This window comes from Canis aureus, chromosome 20 (assembly GCF_053574225.1).
Source record: "Canis aureus isolate CA01 chromosome 20, VMU_Caureus_v.1.0, whole genome shotgun sequence".
In the NCBI taxonomy this organism is placed as follows: Eukaryota; Metazoa; Chordata; class Mammalia; order Carnivora; family Canidae; genus Canis; species Canis aureus.
In genome coordinates, this window is record NC_135630.1 from 10,920,798 (window position 1) to 10,945,122 (window position 24,325).

At 34.5% G+C, this 24,325-nt stretch overlaps 2 long non-coding RNA genes across 4 annotated transcripts in view; one reads left to right on the forward strand and one right to left on the reverse strand.

Annotated features, from left to right (window-relative positions):
• The window catches only part of LOC144291480 (uncharacterized), a 148,613-nt gene that overhangs the window by 62,026 nt on the left and 62,262 nt on the right, over positions 1–24,325 (reverse strand). The window lies entirely within an intron of this gene.
• The window catches only part of LOC144291481 (uncharacterized), a 78,513-nt gene that overhangs the window by 30,627 nt on the left and 23,561 nt on the right, over positions 1–24,325 (forward strand). For both annotated transcript variants that reach the window (XR_013358756.1, XR_013358757.1), the window contains exon 2: positions 56–129. This is a non-coding gene — a long non-coding RNA (uncharacterized LOC144291481). The remainder of the gene's footprint in view (positions 1–55; positions 130–24,325) is intronic.

The window sequence follows — 24,325 nt, forward strand, 5'->3', positions numbered from 1 at the left end:
GGCAAGTTTCTCCATTGAAAAGTTGATTTGTTTATTTGTTTCCTTTTCCAAACAGTACTCTTGGGAAGTCACTGTGTGTAGCCAACCCTTAGGAAGTAGAAATTATGCTCCATATCCCTTGAGGTTGAGGTATGTATATGCATTATATGGACTTTTCTTTGGAGATTTGTCTCTTCTTCCTCACTTATTTTTTTTCAGTCATTTTCTTAATTGTTATAAACTCATGAATACTTATTTCATACTTTGTTTTATATTCCAACACTAGTTTATTTTGTTTCTTTAATTGTTCCAGCTCTGGCCAACAGGACCTCCTTTAGTTGGCTCCTGTGAACTTTTCATATACCCCCATTATTGTGTGTGTTTGTTTGCCTCCTTATTGTTGTTGTTGATTCCTTATTTGCTGACAATACAAGATATTCCAGGTTCATCTTTTATATTCACTTATTCAGCCTTAAAATTAGTCATTTATTCAATGAACCCCGGTTTCACTTTCTGGAGAATGGTATTAAAAACTAAAATCTAGGTGCTAGGTTCGCCCAGTATGGAGGTAGATTTCAATAGTTTGTTCCATCACATCGGTGAGTAGTATTTCATTAGCGTGGGGATATCATAGTTTGTTTAATTATTCACCTGTTAAAGGACATCTGGATTATTTCCAGTTTTTTGTCTAATAAAGCTGTAGGAATACTCACGTTCTCTAGAATAAATGCACAAGAGTGCAATTTCTGGGTCATATGGTTAGTGCATTTTTAGTTTTATAAGAGTCTGGTTAAATGTTCTCTGGAGTGACTGTCATTTTACATTCCATTCCCACTAGCAATTTATGAATGATCTAGTTTCTCTGTATCATTGCCAGCATTTGGTATTATTTATTTTTAAGCCATTTTGATAGATGTGTGGCGATATTTCATTTTGGTTTTACAATAATAATTATCTTATTTACTTACTGCTAAGAACTAAGGAAGGATGGAAGGAACAGTGAGAGAATGTGCTCACACAAGCGTGAGGAAGCAGGACTACTAGTGATTGCTAAGTTATATCCTGCTTTTTACAAATATTACAAGTGCACCACAAAATCAGCAATGAGTAGTTAACATCTCTTCCTTCTTCATATCTTAGGTAAAAAGCCATTTTTTTCACAGATGCTTTTCCTGATCCTGCAAGTTTGTTGGGGTCACCTACCTGTAGTACCTATGTGTTTATTTTCCTCGTACTACTAGTGACATTTTGTGATTAATTATATCACAATGTATTTAATTGATGTTTCCCTTTTCCTTATTGAACCTGAAGCTCTTAGGAGAGAGACTGTATCTCCTCTGTTTACCACACAGTCTCCAACACCTACTCCAGGTTCTAATTGTTAAATTAATACATGGACATAATCTTCACTAAATAACAATGTTTTCAATCAGGTAATTTAATGTTTTTAAAATTCTATTTTACTTATTTGCAAAATAGAAATAGATTTAGATAAATCCTAAGACACTAGACTCCCAGTTACATAGAAAGGGATGATAAGCAACAAAGATATAAAGAGAAGATTTTATTTTCAAATATAATACTATTTAAAAAAAGGAATACCATTTAAAGTTATCAACGAAGTGTACCATCTTCACATATTTCCAAAAACAAGGCTAAACAATTTTTTTCCTTTTGCAAAAATTACTTCAACTCTACTTTCAACCTGGTTGAATCAGCCAAGACATCTTTGATTTAGATGGTCTGTCTCCCCAGGAGGCTTCAGTCTCTAAGTATCCTGTGGAAGGAGGCTAGAGTTCATGCTGTTTTTACAACCATCTTAAAATTAAGACAATACTAGAAAAATAAAAAAATATATATAACACCCTGGTACCCAGTAAATATTTTGTTTGATGGAATCTGCCAATAATGAAAAACTTGTCAAAACAGAATGGTTTTGAATTTTGTTAGTTATGGAACTATAGTTATGAGATATTTCACAATCACTCTTAAATACAGAGGTCAATACAAACTAATTTCAGTGTATTTATTGAAAACAGTTTCATGACACAAATTTATTGCCAAACTTATGACTAGTAGAATAAAAATTAAATTATGTGCCATGGTGCAGGATAGCCAAAGCATAAAATCTGATGTAGTTGACTTGTCCCCAGTAAAAGAAAATGTAATAGATCATACTCAATATAAAATATTAATCAATAAATGGCACCTATGTGGGGTTGTTTTTTATAGGAAAGTAAACTAAAATCATAATAAAAGGGCATGGGTCATGATGAAAGCAGTTTTATTTATTTATTTTTCTGAAAGCATTTTTAAATTAAATATAGAATATTCTTCCAATAATTTGTAATGTGTTCGAGCAATTTTAAATCATTTTTGTCCTATAATTGCACATTTTTAAATAAAGATTGATAGAGTATAAGTGAGTCTTTATATATAGAAATAACAAGGATAGAAATATTTATTATCTTATATAATCAGTGTAAATAGTGTAACTGGATAACTCAGGTCAAGTTACTACATATTTAAATATGGATTTAATCAACTTAGGTACTTAGGTTCTTTCTTCTCAATTTTGTCTTAGGAGGCTGTAATGAAATCTTTCATCCATCACAGTACATTTTCTACTCTTCACTCATTATACAAACAGAGTGCCACTCATCTACAATTTATATGCCTGATTTACCCTTATATGGCTACATGGTGTCTAGTTCGATATAGCTTCCATGTCACAGCCTTAAAGAAAGTTGTCCTTGAATCTCTTTTATTTTTACTGACTGGGAAAACAATGGTTTATACTGCATAAGAAAAATGTGAGAATTAAATCATTTATGAAAACAGGTTAGAATAAAATCAATTACTATAAGTTATTACACTATTATTATCCACATAATAGTTATTAATGTTTTTCCTTATGAAACATTATTAAATAAAAATGTTAAGTTGGGAGCTTCAAGGAAAATGTAAATGGGCTAAGGGCAGAATTTCCTATGCATTATAAAATATGTTCCCAAATTTGACTTTGAATCTCCTGATCATCAAAACAAAATAAGAAAATGTGACTAGTGGGCACCCGGGGTGGCTCGGCGGTTTAGTGCCACCTTCGGCCCAGGGCGTGATCCTGGAGACCTGGGATCGAGTCCCACGTCAGGCTCCCTGCATGGAGCCTGCTTCTCCCTCTGCCTGGGTCTCTGCCTCTCTCTCTGTGTCTCTTGGAATAAATAAATAAAATATTTAAAAATAAATAAATAAATAAATAAATAAATAAATAAATAAATAATAAAATGACTAGTTGCATAATTTTCTGTGTCCATGAGAAAATGAGGTGCTAAGGAGACACAAGGATTTTAAATACTTATAAAGTAATTTCTATCATGGGCTTTTAGTAAATGTATAGTAAGCTCTGCATCTGGTTTTATCCTTCTATCAATATAATTTGAAGTAACATTTCAACACTTGATGAGGTGAAATCAGTTTTGTAGTTGTGGCAATGTATAGGCGGTATAGCAGAATGTGTAGCAGAGTGTGTACACAGCTAGTGTAGGGACCTAGTTTGGAAACCAGGTTTGGCCTCACCTGTGGATCCCCAGACAAGTTACTTACCTCAAACAAATATAAAGCCTTGGATTGCCTTGAAGACTGATAATTTATATTCTTTTGGTGTCCAAAAAATTATAAAGTGGAATGAAATTATTTGTATTACTTATTCATACCAGGTTAGTAGCCAGATTTTCCAGGAAAGTCACCAGAACAGATTCTTCTTCAGAATAGCAAGGCAAGATTCTCATGACTGGAAGAGTCTTCTGCAGAGATAATAGGTCCTCAGGGGGAACTGAGCACTTAAAAAGCCTGAAGATGCCACATGGTTCCTGATTTGTAGGGTTGTCTTGGTAGTTTTGCACTTATTTTTCCCATTTAAGAAAATTTGTATCATCAATCTCTGTCAGGGGATATCTTTTCATCAATCTTGCCATCAGCCTCAAAGGTTGGTGTCAGAATACAGATTAGCACAAAAACGTAGAACCTAAAGATTAGGTTGGTTAGGAGGAATGGGGAACAACAATTTTCTTGGGAAAGAAAATGATACTACATGGTCTGGTTGCACCCAGACCATTTTAGACAAAGAGCCTAGAAATATTTAGCAGTGATGGAGGATTGTTTCAGAGGAATATGACCATTATTTCCCATGATTTGAGATGGATTGGCACGCTGAATGAAAAATAAATTGTTGTTCAAATAAAAAAAGTTCACATTTTTCCTCTAAATTTTACACTTCATTGGCTTTAACCAAAGAAGTAGAGATGCTTGAAAGTTTGCAACAAAGACTGAAACCAAGTACCACTAGACCAGGAATGTAGTAGGTAAGAAAAAAAAAAAAACACAAAACTAAAACTGTGGATTCTCATGTTTTTGTGCATAAATACTTGGGGTGTTAATGTTAAAAATGTTGGTGGGTCAGGGTACCCCATTAGCTCCATTCTTTCTGAAACAGAAGTTTGTCATAAATTAAAATTTACAAGAGGTAAGAGCCTGTTTGACTTTAACCAAGTCAAAGCTCCCTGTAGAGAGAAAAGGAAAGAGGAAGATTGAAATGAAAAGAAAAAGAAAATTAAAATGTAAGGAAAATGTAAAAATGTAAAGAAAAGAAAATGTCAAGCTCAGGAATTAGCATTAATTGTATTTTAATAAATTATTTTATTTTATTTTATTTTATTTTATTTTATTTTATTTTATTTTATTTATTTTATTTTCATGATAAGTATACTTTTTAATCCTCATCCACCTATTTCACTCCCTCTACTTCCCTTCTGGTAACCATCAGTTTTTCTCTATAATTAAGGGTATGTTTCTTGATTTATCTCTCTCTTTTTTTCCTTTGTTAATTTGTCGTTTCTTAAATTCCACATATGAATGAAACCATATGGTATTTGTCTTTCTCTGACTTCTTTCGCTTAGCACTATACATTCTAGTTCCATCCATTTTATAGCAAATGACAAGATTTCATTCTCTTTTATGGCTGAATAATATTCCGGTGTGTATGTGTGTGTGTGTGTGTGTGTGTGTGTGTGTATACCACCTCTTCTTTATCCATTCATCTATTGATGGACACTTGGCCTATTTTTATGGTTTGGCTATTATAAATAATCCCACAATAAACATGGAGAGGCATGTATCTATTTGAAAAAGTGTTTCTGAAATTTTTTTGGTTAATACCCAGTTGTGCAACTACTAGATCATAGGGTAGCTCTATTTTTAATTTTTGAGGAACCTTGATACTGTTTTCCACAATGGTTACATCAGTTTGCATTCTCGCCAACAGTGCAAGAGTGTTCTGTGTTCCTTTTTCTCCATATCCTCTCCAACATTCGTTGTTTCTTGTGATTTTGATTTTAACCATTCTGATCGGTGTGAGGTGATATGTCATTTTTTTGAAAGTTTTGAATGTTTTGAAGTGCATTTCCTTGGTGATGAGTGATGTTGAGGATCTTCTCATGTCTCTGTTGGCCATCTGCACGTCTTCTTTGGAGAAATGACTGTTGAGGTCTTCAGGTCATTTCTTAATTGGATTAGTTGTTTTTTGAGTGCTGAGTTGTATCAGTTCTTTATATATTTTAGATACTAAGCCTTTATCAGATATGCTATTTGCAAATATCATCTCCCATTTGGTAGGTTGACCTTTAGTTTTGTTTATTGTTTCCTTTTCTCTGCAGAACCTTTTATTTTGATGTAGTCACAATAGTTTACTTTTGCTTTTATTGACTTTGCCTCAGGGGACATATCTAGAGAAATGTTGTTACGATTGATGTCAGAGAAATTACTGCCTATCCTCTCTTTAAGGATTTTTATGGTTTCAGGTCTCACATTTAGGGGTTTAATTCATTTGGAGTGTATTTTTATGTATTGTGAACAAATGTGGTCAAGTTTCATTTGTCTGCATTTAGCTGTCCAGTTTTCCTAACACCATTTGCTTTTTTTTAAAAAAATAAGATTTTATTTATTTCATACACAGAGAGAGAAAACATGAGCAGGGAGAAGGGAGGAGGGAGAGGGAGAGGGAGAAGCAGACGTCCTGCTGAATGGGGAGCCTGATGTGAGGTTTGATCCCAGGATCCCAGGATCATGACCTAAGCCAAAGGCAGATTCTCAACAAACTGAGCCAACCAGACACCCCTCCCCCACCACAAACACTATTTGTTGAAGAGACTTTTTTTTCCATTATATATTCATTCCTCATTTGTTAAAGATTAATTGACCATATAATTGTGGGTTTATTTCTGGGCTTTCTATCTTCCTCTATTGATCTTGTGTCTATTTTTATACTAGTACCACACTGTTTTAATTCTACTGCTTTGTAATATAACTCGAAATCTGTATTAACTGTGTTTTAATATACATGAGTAGTTGATATTTGTTTTGACATATTTTTAAAAGATTTACTTATTTTTTCATGAGAAAGGCAGAGACATAAGCAGAGGAAGAAGCAGGCTTCCTGCAGGGAGCCCAACATGGGACTTGATCCTGGATCCTGGGATCATGCCCTGACCCAAAGGCAGATGCTCAACCACTGAGTCAACCCAGGTGTCCTGTTTTGACATTTTTTAATGAACTTAAACTTGCAGTTTGATGACTCATGAAACTAGTTATTATGTATTTATATGTTATAATCATACACATACATGCTTTTTTATTTTAGTTTTTAAAAAATTATCTTCAAAGTAGAGAATCTCAAAAATGATTTCATATTTGGGCCATATTTCTTTGAGTGTACAGTCAGAAGTACTTAGGTGGCGTAGAATTTTTTTCAATAAAATGTTTATAACAAATGATTTTACCCCCAAGCTTCTGTTTGAACGATGAGTGAATTCATGATATATGGTCAGTTAGGAAGATTCTAAAAGTGAATTTTGCCTAACATGCCAAAGCAATTTCACTATAACCAGAGTGATCCAATTTAGATCCTATTCTAAATTGGTCTAAAGATGTGGCGATCAAAGGGTTAACTAACTTTCTCCTTTAGGCATGGCTGTGTTTAGGGGAAGATATTTTACTACATTGGAGCCAAAAGAGATAAGTGGGGGAAGCTGGAACTATGCCCGGCTTCTCAAATCCCAAGATCCTTGGGAAAATAACTTTTTTTCTTTTCTCATCCCTTTGAGGTGTTTTGCTAACTATGGTTTTTACTAAGCTTTCTTAGGAAGGGAAAGCATCTGGCAAGGACTTGGATGTCTGTCTCCCCTTCCTCCACTATTTTTATTTCTTTTCTTTTCTTTTTTTTTTTAGTAAAAATTTATAAAAAGTGAAGTTACACTGAAAAAAATTCCATAAAAAGTCATTATTTTGGAAAGAAAAAATTTCAAGTTAGTTAACAAAATATTAAACTGTCAGGAGTTCTAGCAGCAGCACTATTGATCAGGAGCAGCAAGAGAAGCTGATAGTAAGAAATTGGAGTAAAGATCAGAAAAGTTTCTGGCTGTTCATGTGAGGAGCTTAGAAGTCACTACTCTGTCCTAACAAGTAAAAATCTTAACAGGCTGATAAAACAACTTTTCTTGGATCCATGAGAGAGGCAAGGTCACAAGACAGCACAAGATGTTCCTCATCTGGAGAGAAAAACAGGTGAAGGAACATAGGGAGTCATGGCTTCCCAGAGCAGAGTTGTGCAAGCAGAAACTCCTACAGGATCCAGTGCTGGGAAGGAAAACTGGAGCTGTACTTGACAAATTGCTGGATCCTCAGAGTGGAGAAATCTGTGAATGAGTTACTCCACAGGACTCCAGTCATTGAGGGCCTCCACGATGTTGTGGGATTTACCTTCAGGAGCATACCAGATTCCCACAGAAATTACCACAGAAAAATCCCCTCAGGAACCATGTGAAAATACCTCAGAGTAATCTAATCTGTTCTTGTTAACAAGGCCTCCTCTTAGTCCCCCTAGTTAACCAGAGCCCAACTTGTCAGAGCCTAACTTATCTGAAGGAAAGCAAATGCCCAACTCTAAACAATAAAATTGATGACATTCTAACCATGCTAATTCTCAAGAAAAAAGAAAAAAGGCTAATATGAGAAATGAGAAAGGGGGGCTATTTCTACAGATCCCGTAGACATTAAAAAGATGGTATTAGATTTACCATGAATAAGTCTATGCCCACAGAGTTGATGACCTAGACAAAATGGACCAATTCTTTGAGAAACATAATTTGCCAAAACTAATATAGGAAGAATAAACAATATGAATAGGACTATATGTATTAAAGAAACGGAATCAATAATTAATAAACTTTCAAAACAGAAAACACCAAGTAGAGATGGGTTCAGTGGTGAATTCTATCAAACATTTATGGAAGAAGTTACACCAATTCTCTGCAATCTCTTTCAGAGGGTAGAAGCAGAGGGATACTTCACTCTATGGTGTCAGCATTTATCTTAATAACAAAACCAGACAAAGACATTAAAAGAAAAAACAAAGCCTACAGGCCAATATCTCTTATGAACACAAATGCAAAAATCATCAACAAAATATTAGCAAATCAAACCCAACAATATATAAAAATAATTACACAGCATGACCATCTGGGATTTATACCAAGTATGCAAAGTTGGTTTAACATTCGTACATCAACTGATGTAATCCATCATATCAACAGGCTAAAAAAAGAAAAATCCCATGGTTATATCAACAGACACAGAAAAAGAATTACCAAAGTCTAATACTCATTCATGATAAAAACTCTCTGTAAACTAAAAATAGAAGGGAACTTCCTTTTCTTGAAAAATAATATCTACCAAAAAAAAAAAAAAAAAAGTACAGCTAGCATCATACTTACTGGTGAGAAATTAGAATCTTTCTCATCAAGACCAGGAACAAAGCAAAGATGTTTCCTCTCACCAATCCTTTTCAACATTGTACTAGAAATAGTAGCTAATGCAATAAACAAAAAATGGAAATGAAGGACATACAGATGGGAGGAAAAAAACGCCTTTGGTTGCAGAAGACTTGATCATCTACGTAAAAAATCTGAAAGAAGGAAACAAAAATTTCTGGAACTAATAAGTGATCAAAGCAAAGCGGTAGGATGCACAGTTAATATGCCAATGTCAATTAGTTTCCTGTATACCAGCAATGAGCCAGTGAAATTTGAAATTAAAAACAATATCATTTATATTAGCATTTTTAATAATGTTTCAAAATATATGCCTTTACCCTGCAAACAACAACTGTCAGTTCTGGAATTTGACAGATACACATTTCTGCATAAATGAGATGACATAGATATATAGTAATTCACTGAAATATTGTCTTTAATACCCAAAGAGTAAATAACCCAAATGTTCATCAATAGGAAACTGGTAAAATACTACTATCACAAAGCAGCAAAACAAAATAAGAGAACTTTCTACATACTGATATTAAAGAACTTAAGATATATCATCAGGTGACAAGAAAACAATTTGCAAAGTATTGTCTGTAACCGGTTACTTTTTTGAAAAAGAAAGGAAAAAGTAAGTATATATATTTGTATTTACACCAATTTTGCCCCATCCCCCATGCTCTTCCCTTCCGGCAACCACCATTTTGTTACCAGTATTTATGAGTCCATTTCTGTTTTCTATTGTTTGTCCGTTTTGTTTAGATTTTGCATATAAAAGAAATCATACGGCATTTGTCTTTTTCTGTCTGACTTATTTTATTTATCATAATACCCTCTAGGTTGATCCATAGGTCGTGAATAGGGAAGTTTTATTCTTTTTTAAAAGCCATTTGCCTATGAAAAATTATACAGCTTAGTGTAAAATGAATAGTATTTTTAAAAATGTGAAAAACTTGGCATTTTAAAATAAAAATACTTATGACATTTTCAATTTTATAATGCACTCTTTATGAAATGAGATTGTGCTACTCTTAAAAACAGTGAAAACTGGCGATAGAATCGAACTTTATAAATAAATTGAGTAAAACAAATGCTCCTCCCCCAAATCTTCTAAGATTTAAAGTCGTTGAATATCTTTTAATGTTACATTTTTAATGGCCTAATGCTTTCATCATTAGCTTCAATTTAAGTAAACTTGGCTTATACTTTTATAAGCCACTCTAGCATCATACTGAAAATTTCTACATATCAAACTTAGACAATTTCATGGTCTCCGTCATAAAGAACTGTGTTTTTTCCGCCTCACTCCTGTAATATATATTACATTTTTATCATAAATTCAAATCCTTAACCTTAGCTAAACTCTCTTTTTCATTATACTGTAGTGAAATCAAGGAAGAACTGAAATTAACAGAAACTAAATTTCCTTTGCTCTTTTGTGTTTTCTATCTTATTCTTTCAAATATCATTTGTGTGGAACAAGAGAGTTTATAAGGGATTAGTTTAAATATGGAAATCTTCAAGCCAGGAGCTATGTGTCTCTTCAGATACTGTAGGAGTTTAGGGGAGCTCTCAGATTTTTCTGTTGTTCTTCGTTATTACTCTCCTATTGCAATATCATTATCCTTTTGTAGTTGGAATAGTTTTTAAGTTTAGGTAAGGCAACCTAAGAGGCTAAAAAAATATATTATATTCTGACACCTAGAACCTAAAGTATAGCATGGCTGCCCAAATGCAGATTTAGAGAAAATATTTTGTTTTGTTGTTTCCGTGCACCATAATAGGGTGTTTTGAATTGCCTCCTATCCAACTTGCTGTTGAGGAATGAATCTTCTCCTCCAAATAGTATAAAATGGCCAAATAATGACATGTGACAATAAAAAATGATTTATTGATTAAACATACATCCCCAGAGACACCTGAATGGCTCAGTGGTTGAGCCTTTGGCTCATGACATGATCCCAGGGACCTAGGATCAAGTCCTTCATTGGGCTCCTCATAAGGAGCCTGCTTCTCCCTCTGCCTATGTCTTTGCCTCTCTCCCTCTCCATGTCTCTCATGAATAAATAAATAAAATCTTAAAAAATAAGATAACATAAACACACAGCCCCAGTGGAGGATGTGGCATGTCACACAGGACCACATGGGCATTGCCCTGGGCAATACAGTGAATAAACAGGGGCAGTAGTAGGCGGGTATGCTAGAAAAAGAGGGTGGAGTTCTTCTGGGACCATGTGATTAGCTTTTTTGAACAATTTTTGAGGTTTGTGGGCAGGTAAAGGCATTAGATCAAGAAGAATCAGGTGGGGTGCAGCCATTGGTCCAGCTATTAGGGGAACTAACAACATGGGAGCTCTTCCTCTCTATGGAAATCTATCTGGTTACAGCAAGGGGCCCTGTAAACCTTGAAATGGCAAAGCAGCAGCACATGAAATTTTGGGCCTATTAATACTTAAATGTTGCAGTCTAAAATATTATGTTCCTCTTGAGAGAATTTCTCTATTACTTTTTGGTTTAGTTCAGTCTGAAGTGAATTTTTCTTTTTCTTTTTTCCCCCTGAAAGCTCCAGAAATATGTCATTCTTCTATGTGAAATGTTTAATACTGCATCATTGAAGATCTTATACATCACCTACCATATCTAAAATACCTAAAAGGATGGACTACAGATTTAACAAGAAAAAAAAAAAGATTATATTGATGTGTAAGATGGAAAGAGATGTTATTATTTCATGGAGTATTTGATTTTTATGGCTTTTCATTCATACAGTATTTTAGGACACTGTGGAAGGGGATAGGGTGGCAGCAGGACACAGAATTAGCCTAGAAAACCTGCATTCTAATCCTGGTTCCTTTGGATGTCATTTAATAGTTCCAGTCTTCAGTTCCATCACTGGAAAATAAGATGATAAAACAAGACTTTGATGTTCCTCCCCTCTCCAATATTATTTTAATCCATCAAAGTTTATGCATGCTTTACAAATATTTGGCCAAGGGCTCCTGGGTGGCTCAGTGGGTTAAGCGTCTGCCTTCCACTGATGGTTTCGATCTCACAGTCCTGGGATGGAGCCCCGCATCATGCTCCCTGCTCAGCAGGGAGCCTGCTTCTCCCTCTCTTTGTGCAGCTCACCCTGCTTGTGGTCTCTGGGCCTCTCTCTCTCTGTTAAATAAATAAATAAAATCTTAAAAAATATTTAAATCTTTTTAAAAATGTTTTTTTTTTTAATATTTATTTATTCATGAAAGACACAGAGAGAGAGAGAGGCAGAGACATAGGCAGAGGGAGAAGCAGGCTCCATGCAGGGAGCCCGACATGGGACTCGATCCCTGGACCTGGGATCACGCCCTGAGTTGAAGGCAGACGCTCAACCACTGAGCCACCCAGGGATCCCCCAAAAAAGATCTAAACAAATAAAATAAATGCAAATACTTGGCCAATTTGCATGTGTATTTTCCTTCTCATTCTTATTGAAGAATACACTTGGAATTTGGGTGGATCCCTGAATTCTGAGTGTAGACCTCACTTCTTTCAAAGAGAGAGCCCACACCATTGTTTACTTCCTTGTTTCATCTCCCTCCTCCTTGGCAATCATTTCTGGTACTCCCAAGTCAGAAGAAGAAAAAGATCAGGTTGCCTACGTTGCCTACTCCTGACGGTACTTTTCCTGGTGGGCAAGATCCATTAGCACTGTATTCTGGTCTTTCCTTAGTCAAAGAGGTGCTAACGGAGATGGAGTGACTTCTCTGACAAGTAATGATGTCTCTTATTTGGTGCACAAATCTGTCTAATCCTGGGTACATTTTGCTCTTACCCTGAGCTATGTCATCAACTTAGCCTCTTTGTATTATAAATATAATATATATGTCTCCCTTCTACTAAAAAAAAATCATTTATTCTATAAATAATAGCCCAGGGGTGGTGACAGATGGTTATCAGAAAATAAAGGTGTCTAGAGGTTGACACCAAAAGGAAGAGATGCCAAGGGAAAATACACCCACTGAAACATTTTGCTGGTGTTCACCTTGGGAATTAGGTCCATATTCATTCATACTATAGGATTATTGCAAAAGTCATAGTAATTTAGATATTTATAAGCACTTTAACCTTTAAATAAAAAACTATGAGTTTACTGTTTATTATATCCATGTTAATAAAAATTGTGCAGGTAAAATGTAGCAGCTGGTCTTTAAAAGAGAATTTGGCCATTTCAAGGGCACATTTTGAAGGGAAGCATCTTGTTTCCTTGATGGTGATTGCATTCATTCTTTCAGAATTTATTGAATACAAGATTAAGAGAAAATGGGTTAAGCACAACAACAACCAAAAAAAAAAAAAAAAAGAAAGAAAGAAAGAAAAGGAAGCAGTTGCTCTATTTTATTTTTCCTAATCCTCCTGGGAGGTCAAAGCATAGAAAGACCTAGGTTTGGAAAAAGAACAAATGAATCAAAAAGAAACTCAAATCTACTGCAGGGAAAGAGGTAATGTTTGTGAATGTTCTTTTTCTTTTTCAAAAATGTTTTATTTATTTATTCATAAGAGACCCAGAGACACAGGCAGAGGGAGAAGCAGGCTCCCTGAAGGGAGCCCAATGCCGGACCCGATCCCAGGACCCCAGGGTCACACCCTGAGCCAAAGGCAGATGCTCAGCCACTGAGCCACCCGGGTGTCTTGAATGTTCTTTTTCCAATGCAGTTTTGGGAACTGATTCTAGGATCTGGGGAGTATGATGCAATGGGGTTGCTATTGGTGGGACTTGGGGGGCATTGTAAAAGTCATTTTTATTTCCCCAGTTTTTTTTCTCTCCTCTGGGGAAAATCTTTGAGAAGTAATTTTTGTTTGGAGAATGTTAGAAGATTCCGATGAAATGAGACTTGCTTAGAAGATGGAAAGCTTAGGATTGCCTAGAGTTTAGTTGCGAGTAATGCTGAGGGCCTTTTTGTCTAAGTTGCTCAACTACTCTAATTGGAATAGGACTGATGGGAAGATTTTTTTTTTTTTTTTTTTTTTTTGTCCAAGAATAAAAGGCATGGAGTTGTCTGAAGACATGTTTTTATTCATCTTCCTGGATACCAATCCCATGGTTGATACCAAAAGGAAGAGGTGCCAAGAGAAAATGTGCCCACTGAAACATTTTACTGCCCACACCCATGGTTGGGCAAACAATAGATTTGGAATCTGTAATAGTGTTGATATTATGTTCCAAATGGACCAGTAGGTAAATAAGCTTTATAAAATTAGCTGCAACCGAACATCCATGCGAGCATGAACTGAGATCCTATCTACATACTCTGCCATTTTATTTCTTTGGCAGTATTGTCACATGTTCCTTTTAATTAAAATTTGTTCATCAATTATTGACAAAAGGTTCGTGGTTTTTTTTTTTTTTTTTTTGAGTTTTGTTCATTTGTAACCATCTCTCCCCAACTTTAGGAATCTCCTAAATGTATTTTTTTGTTTTGTTTTGTTTTAACATTTATTTTACGGTTAACTGATGATCACTGGGTGATGCATGGAATTGTTGAATCACTAGATCCTACACCCAAAACTAATAATACATTATATGTTAACTAACTGCAATTCAGATAAAAACTTTAAAAAAATATATTAATTGTTAGCATTAGAACACACACACACATTTCACTAGAAGCAAGCAATTTGAAATCAATGATTAGGCTATTCTTCTTTGTTTTCCCAGGTGTTAAAAAGAATGAGGACACATGAAAAGCAAATAGTAATTAGTTTCATTCTTAATCCCCCTTTTGATTAATTCTTACAGTGCCCACACCTTGATTATTCACTTGTCAAAATTTTACCAATCTTTAAAGGCACTTCTCAAATACTGTTTGATACAAAACATTTATTTTTTTCCTGTCCAAATCACTGTAATCATTTTTCTTTGAAACCGACTGTATTTTATGTTTCTTGTCGAGCTTATCTTCCTTTTCCTAGAATTAAATTTGTATGTGCATGCTTTATCACTAGTAATAAATTAAAATAATTCATTCTCTTTAAAATATACATTGAATACCGACTAGGGTCCTGTTTTACATCCTTTTTTTAATTATTTTTTTTCTGTTTTATTATTATTTTTTATTTTTTTCCTGTTTTATTGTTTCCTGTTTTATTTTTTCCTGTACATCAATATTCTAATTGATCTACACAAATAGAATAAATATGCTAATTAGACAGACAGATTATTACAAAATAATAAATATCACTGGAATAAAAGCCAAAACAGTGTAAGGGAAATGGGAGTGACAGGAGGTTGAGGTTGCAAACCAAGCAGGTAGGCCACTTTAAGAAAATGACATTTTTGGAAGGCTTAGTGGTTAAGCAGTTAGCCATCGCCTCCCCGGGGGTGGGTGTGGGGGGCTTGGAAGAGTGCTCCATGCAGAGGAAATAAACAGCCGGTAGAAATGCCCTGAGGCAGGCCCTTGGCCGGCAAGTCAGAGTGAAAGAGGCTGGTGTAACTGGAGGGGAAATTGGAGTGTGGTTGGAGGTGAGGTCTGGATGATAATAAGGGGCTAGATCATTAGGGGCTTTACAAACACTTGAAAGGATTGTGCCTTTTACTTCGGTGAAATATGGAGACATTGCAGGGTCTTTAGTAGATGAATGACAGGATCTGACTGTTTTAAGGGATCTCAGTGTAATCCTTGTACCGAGAAGAAGCAGTGCCAGATGTAGACTCAGGGAGACTAGCTAGGAGGATATTGCAGAAGAAGAATGATATTATTTTAGATCACGGAAAGTAGTGAGCAGTGGATATATTCAAGGGAAATATGCAATGGACAGGTTTGGAGGAGAAAATAAGGAGTTTAGGTTAGGAAATGTTGATGTGATATCTGATAGACATCCTACATATATGCTGAGTAGGCACCTGTGGTTTTGCAAAATGTTGTTCGCACGTAGTCATTTATTATACAGGAGCTGGCTGTCTAAAACATGAAGACATCACTATGTTTTCTTTTTACTTCATAGAATAGTATTATTAGACAATAAGAAATTAGCTTAAGTTTTATCCCAAGGTAGTCAGTTTAATACGTTGTGGCCTAGAGTAGATCTTTCTCTTTAATTTCTGATTCTTTGATAAGAACTTTGCCAAGTCTATAACTATATTAGGAATTAAAAATTTTAAACTTTAAAACTTCATGGCCCGTATTCTGTAGATTGTGAAAATATGCAATATTTTTCACTGTGACAGTTTTGAGGATATACCTATCATATTAAGTTTCTGGTAAAGTTTCATGTATCCTGAAAATTAGCACAACAAATGAATCAGACACACAGAGAGAATGCCTTTGCCAGCCCAGAAAATATATGCAGTGCTCCTATGCCTGAGTACCCCTTTATTCTTTTCATGATTTATCATGGAAATGTGAGTTGACAGTTTTATGTATGGAATGCAAATGCGGCTCACTTTATCAATCCCATGCATATTAATATGTATGTATGGTAATTCTTGTTGCTTGTGGAATGGCCTTTAGATACTACTTCAATTCTATGCAATTTAATAGGTGAAATGTTGGAAGGTACACGTTTCATGGGTTTGTTTTTATTAAACTAGTAAAATGTTTGTAGAAATCTGCTTGGTGATTGTGATTCTTTTATTATTTTCCTATACATGATTGAAAAAAGAAGTCAGGTGCATTATCATATATATGCATGCATAATGTATTTACCAATATAAGGGCTGTTTCTATTTATGGAAATAATAACTTTATTGAAGCAAGACAGTCATCAGGGAAGAGTTACTGTTAAAAAAGGAAGGCACACATTTTCATCAGGTTCCAGAAATTATCTGAATTAGAGCAATTAGGATCTACCAAGTGATTTTTAGCTTTCTAATATAATTATGGAAGAAAATAAAATTTCATAATCTCTAATTATTCTTCCCACATGCAAAATATCATTATCCACCAGACTTGGTTATGAAGATGAAAACCTCCCTCCACCTTTTTCCTTAGCTTTCCTAGCCACTATATTTCAAGGATTTAAGAGTTTGTGCTTTCCACTCAAGAGTTCATATTTGAAAGCCAGATCCAAGCATTTACTAGCTGGATGACCTTAGACAAATATTTTAAACTCTGTAAAAGTCAATTTCTCCAACAATGAATCATAAATAATAATAATAATCACTTCATTTAGCTGGATGGTCTTAGACAAATATTTTAAACTCTCTAAGAGTCAATTTCTCCAACAATGAATCATAAATAATAATAATAATCACTTCATAGATTTTAATGATATGAGTAACTGAGATAAGAGAGGTAAGGTGTTTCACCATTCTTTCCTACACTGAGTTAACATTCAATATGATTTCTACTAGAAGAATCAGCATCATCATACATGTATCATTTATGATAAAGATATACCTTTCTCTGTTTACAGACCAATATCTCTTCTACTAATAACTAAAAACTTAAAAGTTGTTTACCTCTTGGAGCACCTGGTTGGCTCAGGTTGCAATCCCAGGGTCCTGGGATCAAGCCCTGCATCAAGCTCTTTGCTCAGCAGGGAGTCGGCTTCTCCCTTTCCCTCTGCCTGCTGCTCCCCCTGCTTGTGTTCTCTCTCTCACTTGTCAAAAAGAAAAATTTCTTTTTAATCTTTAATAAGAAAAGTTGTCTCCCCTTTTATATTTTATAATTTCACTGATCCATTTCTATATGTGTATATATATGCATATATGTATTTATATATAAACATGCCCACATCACTTACATTAAAAACAACAACAAAACACTCCTCATATTTCTTCATCAACATGCATCCCCCTCCCCCAGCTATTATATTCTATCACTCTGCGTAGATATAGTCCCAATTTCTTGAAAGAATTGTTATGCTTTATTTCTTGATTCTGCACCTGGCATTCACTTCTCTATTATGGATTTGACCTTCATATCTCCCTTCAAGTCCCTCTGAGTATTCCATAACCTTAATATCTGTAAATACAATGAATAGTTTCTCAGAATTTTCTAGTCTTACTTTAACAGCATTTGACAGAATTGGCTACGTCCTCTACCTTGAATATCTCATCCACTGACACCAGTTTCTCTTATTTTCCTTCCGGCCTTTTGACCTTCCTTCTTAGTCTCCTTGCCTCATCCTTCAAAGCTTTTCATTAAGTGTTCTGGCTTCTCAGGAACTCTTGATGACTTCACCAAAGTTCACAGTTTTTAAGTCCTTTTAATTGCTAAGTAAGTTGTTAAATGACAACAACAAAGTACAAACATCTGATTGTTCTGGCTCAAAAAGTAGAACACATATTTATTTCTTTTCGTCACCTCTTACATCTGGTACATCAATAAGTCCTGTCGCCTCCATATTTGAAGTACATATTAAATCTGATGACTGTTCTCCATTTCCACTACATCATTGTCCTCACTGAGATACTGCAAAATAATCATCTTATTCTATGTAGCCATAAAACAACAACAACAAACAACAACAAAATAGCACAACATCCAGTAAAGTTAGGTTTGTATGTTATGTTGTAACAAGTGCTGAGGAAAAAATAAGAAAGGAAGGACACTTGGTATGTTCTAGAAATGGACGTGGGGTTGGACGTGGTTTTAAACAAGAGCTTGAATGTTGACCATATTGAAAGGTGGCATATGAATGAATTTTCATAATGTATTTATTCCAAAGAAATTTGCTTAAATCACTTAAGCAGTCTGAATTTTTATAAGCTAAGATAAATAACTCAAGGACTTCATAAAAATATAATTCAGTGTAAATCATGATATGTGAAGATTAAATATATGTAACAAATGTTCTTAAGCATTTTTTTTTCCTAGGTTTTAAGCAGAAAGCCATGAAGGTAAATGGTACAGGGGGAGATCCTCAGGGGAGTTTCTGTTCATGCAAACTCTAAGATATTGTGACAGGTTTTCTGACAGCATCAGCCCATGAAGTATCTGGGGTCTATATAAAAGCAAGAGAAAACATGCAATATGAAGTTGAAGACATTGTAATGGAAGTTTTCCATTAGAAAACTAAAAGTTTTACATTAGAAAACTAAAAGTTTTCTTTAGAGAGGAAGAGTTGCTGGTGTATCTGGGGTTTCCTCAAACCTCCTCTGGTGAGGCAGTGCCTCCTTCTTACCTCAAGCAAAATGGGAATAAACTTCAAGTGAACCAAGTCTATATTTAAATTTGAAAAGTCTGAAGGCAAGAGGCCGGAGCTGGTTTCCTGAGATGAACAGGATCAAAAAGTACTGCTCTGAGAGATGCTGCACTTCTGGTAGCTTCCAAGGAGTCCTGTGGTCTTCATGTGCTAGAAAAGAATATTGAAGAAAGGAACCAATGGTGAGCCATATCTAAAGACCCTTCCCAAGAAGACTTCTAACCAAGAGTGAGGTATCTTCAGAGGAAAGATTGAAAGTCTAGTATGTCCTAGAAGAGGTGGCACTTGAGTGAGGGGGAATATAAATAACACATAGGAGAAGGAACACCATCAACCACTTTAGGAATTCCAGCTGCCTCTGCAACTAGGAAGAAACTCTCACAAGAGAAAGAGTAAGCTTTTGGCATATACTAAACCTGAATGGTACTAATATTGGATGACAACCTTCCCAGGCAAGTGAGACATTCTCACCCTTCTCTCCCCCCACTTCTATTGACTTTAAACTTGGGGGGGTTCTCTAAAGAGCCACAGAGTGGGGGCAAGAGATCAAGACCAAGCAACTATGCAGTTCCTTTCCTGTGATTGCTTATCGGTTGAGGAGAGAAAAAAAAAAAAATGTGGACTTGAAGAGAAGTTAAAGATCTGATGTTAAACTGAAAGGGATTTACTTTATTTGAAAAGAGCCAGAAATCTATGAGATCTTCCCAAATTTTTCTTTAGACTTAAGGGGAAAAAAATCAATGCAAAGAGTGCTCTGAAAAGGGAAGGTATGAGAAAGAAAGTTTCTCCCCCATTGTATGCTACCACGTCCACTTTTTTGGTAAACTGAAAATATGCAAGTTTATAAATTTCATTGAGTTTTTCACTGAGTGATAATTGGTTATATTGGGAACTTCACTGAGTAAATAAATTCATTTGTTCTTTATCTGAAATTGGATATCAGTTCATTTAATAGGAATAATTTGGCAAATTATTCTCAATGATATAGTCAGGAATAATTGCAAATGACTTTGAAATGCATAAAAAAAAAAAGATTATTGGATGTCCTGTCGAGTTCCTCCTTCAGTATCTCTAAGCTATGTTAGCATTCTAAATTGTAAATAACTGATAACAATGAATATGATTTTTCTCATAGGTATGCAAAATAAGTTTTATTTTTTCCAGTAGAGGTAATATTTATATCCTTTTCCTCCCTCCCAAAGAACTGTTTTCGATCTATTGCTCAAGTTCGTTACAACATTCACGATTATTTACTTAATATGTGCCTCCCATTTCTTCCCTGAACTGTTTTGCAGTGTCTTACTGGTGCCCTCATTAATGTATGAGGGTCATGCTTTCATCCTGTAAGAAAAAATATTCTTTAAAATCTTGGAGGTCCCACTGAGGAACTTAGTCGAGTTACCTGCCAGAGTAGGTGCGAGGGGAAAAACCCATGCTACTGATCTGCTGCTTTTTATCTTGTCCTCCAGAGTGAAATCCAGTGGCAATAGAACTTTAATTGTGTTGGTTTTGTGTTTCATTTTTCCTCTTTTACTAATTTTATGTTTTTTGTTGTTGTTGTTTCTGTTTCACTTATGTATTTTATCTTCCATTGGTAACAGTCATGCTTGGGAATTTGGTGTGATGGTCTGACTTTTGGTGATTTTTTTCATATGGATGATAGAGATCTATTCTCTTTCGGGTGAGAGATGATATAGAATAAGGTTTGTTATTCTTTCTCTGATTGTTTTCCTTTTGAAAAAAAAATTGAGCTCCAATAAATTAAGAAGTAGATGCCCACAGGAAGGAAAATGGTTCTTTAGTATCTGTGTTTCTATATTTACTCTTGACCTGTGGCTGAATTTATAGACCTGAAGCCATAGCTTTCTATGCATGTATGTGTTTGTAATTCTGAAAGCCCTTTACCTTTTACTGTGTGAGTGTGAAGTGTTTTCCTGTCTCGAGAGGATTCATATCACACGTTAGATCATGAACTATCTTAAATTACAGGATCTGTTCTGATTGGCTTATCAAGATAATAAATGAGCACTTCTTTAAGTTAAATATTCCTAAAAGTTCCAGAAAATAAGAATATTAAACTGTTAATATTTTATATATCCTAAACTTGAAAAAAAACAAAAAAAAATATTTTCCTTACAAAAAATGACTCAGAAATATTTTAAGACACTACAAAATTAAGATCATCTTTGACAAGACTAGTTGAATAATTTTGGTTGTAAAAAAATCTAGCTGTGTTTTATCTGTAATTTATTACTATTAAGTACAATAAGAGCATATATTTTATTCTACTTGGGTTTGTTTTTCCAAACTTACAAATCTACTGATCAAATCAGGTAATAATTTCTCATGAGGTGTTTTAAGATTTTAAAAAACTTTAAATTCATTTAAATAAATTGAATAATTATTTTGTCTTTTTATTTCTATGATAGCTATATTTGAAGCATGCTAGCTCAAAGGAAACTTTTGAGATTTTTAAATAATTTAAAACCTCATTCTGATGTTACCTTAAGTTAATTAACAGATACAAATTGTATACCTAAATAATTTTTTAGAAAGATAGATTATCCAAACATGATTACTAAACATCATTTTTATTTCATATGCCTTTTACTTCAATATTTTTTGAAAGGCTGAATATAGATAGCTTTGGGTCATGAATGTATAAATAAGATCTGTGTGACCTTAGCAGGTTTTATTATGTATATGTATGTTTACATATGTATATATGTAACCGCTAACCTGGAAAATTCTTCTGTAGGACAGATAATTCTCATTTATCCAAAACCTCGCTTTTACTATGAAATAGCAGTTTCTTTGGTTAAAAGTTATAAACCTATATTAGGAGCAACAGTGGCTAAGGAATACAGTTGTATGTGTGCTTTTGTTTGTAAAGGAAAATTATGGAAGTTTTTCTTAATGCAGCAGTGCTCAAGCTTCTTAGTCTCTGAATGTTTTGTATTTTTGAGGGCCCCAAAGAGCTTTTGCTGATATTTTAACTATATTTACCGTGTTGGAAATAGAAACTGACATTTTCAACTCATGAATTCATTTGTAGATAGCAATAGTGAACACCACATAAACATAAACACAATCTTGGTTTTGTTGCAAAAATTGTTTTGACCTTGCAGACCCCTTGAGAGAACTACTGTTCTAAAGTAAAGTGTCCTTTGCTTTCAGAAAATGAAGGAACATAATGAAGGCTAACATATGGAAAGTGAGTTTTATTTGTCTTGGCTTATAATATCCGTGTTTAGAAAGAAAAAAGAAACTATGAAATATGTTAAAATTTTAGCAAAGTCCACTCAATTTGGATGGGCTTGCTTTCATAGTTTCTAATTAGTGCCTTTAGCTACTGTAGGAGAGGTTATTTTTCAATTTGATGCAGTCTGCCCAGATGGAGATTTTGTGTTGTATCAGATTAATTTTCTGTGCCTTATGGTGAATTTATAATCCTCTAAAGAAGATGAGTTAAAAGGAATTACCGACTTAAAAAAAGGAGAAAAAAAAAGACCAATGTTTCTACACTTACGGAAGAGCTATAGTTCTTTACAATTGTGTCATTTTCAATTTTTCCTTTAAATGTTTTGTCATCCAATTAAATATAAAACCAACTACTGCATGTCGGGTACCCATGATCCTATCTTAATCGAGTACCCAAAACTCTGGTAACTCTTGAGTTTGCCTTCCCAAAATCTACACTAAACTTGTAAAAAATCCACTTAAAATTTTGCTTGAGTTTTTCTAGACAGCTCCTGGAAAATCATACATATTTCCTTCTTCTCTATAAAGAGAGATGCTAAAGTCATTAGGTTTGTTCTATATGTCACTATTATGAGTCACACAGAAAATTGTCAGATCAGAAGATATGCTCAACCTTCCCTAAGTTTGTATAAGTAAAGTGTTATTAATATATGTATTTTTGAAACTGCACTTTATGGGAAGACTGGCGATTTGTCAATATGCTGCTTTTCATAATATGTATTTATCCTCAGGTAAATTTTTCTCAATTTCGGTATTATTGGTTATAGAAATAAACTAACCACAGACAGCTATTAATCCTCTATTTACAGATAATTTTTATTTTACTATTGGGTTTTCCTGAAGGTTCTACTACAAGTTATAGTCCAGAGAATGTGTTAGCAAAATATAGAGACCATTTCATAGATCTGTGGAAAAGTACTGTTTTAGGCACTTCAAATTATTGATGCTAAAGAGTAGTCTTGTGCGTATAGGCTTTGAGCAGATATAACTTAGGTAACTTTCAGACCTTATCAGGGGACTGAATCAAGATTTTCAGTATTCATTTTGGTCCAGAAGTCAGTCACCTGCCAGTGGATGGGTAACCCAGGATCCAGCAAGCAAGAACTAATTATATAGGACTGAATGAACTGATGAGAGAAATCACATCGTGTTCATTTATTTCCTGTATGGTTGATGTTCTTTCAATGTTCTGTTTTCTAGACTTATAAGGAAGTCCTTTTTTCTCTTTTCTTAAGCTATTTACAACTCACAACAATTCAATAACTCTGCTTTTATATATTGAAATAAGACATTTAAAAATGATACTGGATTCTCATTGACCTAGAATTCATAAAATCTTACTGAATCTCCTTACTCTTCATGACAAAAAAGGTAGATTGCATAGATTCCATAAGAATCTGTTCTCCATTTTACCAGTCATGTTTGAAATAATGCTCATTAAATCAGGTGTGACAAGGCAGCTTTAAATAGCAATGTTGCATAAGATACCTAGGAATAAACCTATCCAAAGATGTAAAGGATCTATACCCTCAAAACTATAGAACACTTCTGAAAGAAATTGAGGAAGACACAAAGAGATGGAAAAATATTCCATGCTCATGGATTGGCAGAATTAATATTGTGAAAATGTCAGTGTTACCCAGGGCAATATACACGTTTAATGCAATCTCTATCAAAATACCATGGACTTTCTTCAGAGAGTTAGAACAAACTATTTCAAGATTTGTGTGGAATCAGAAAAGACCCCGAATAGCCAGGGGAATTTTAAAAAAGAAAACCATATCTGGGGGCATCACAATGCCAGATTTCAGGTTGTACTACAAAGCTGTGGTCATCAAGACAGTGTGGTACTGGCACAAAAACAGACACATAGATCAATGGAACAGAATAGAGAACCCAGAAGTGGACCCTGAACTTTATGGTCAACTAATATTCGATAAAGGAGGAAAGACTATCCATTGGAAGAAAGACAGTCTCTTCAATAAATGGTGCTGGGAAAATTGGACATCCACATGCAGAAGAATGAAACTAGACCACTCTTTTTCACCAGACACAAAGATAAACTCAAAATGGATGAAAGATCTAAATG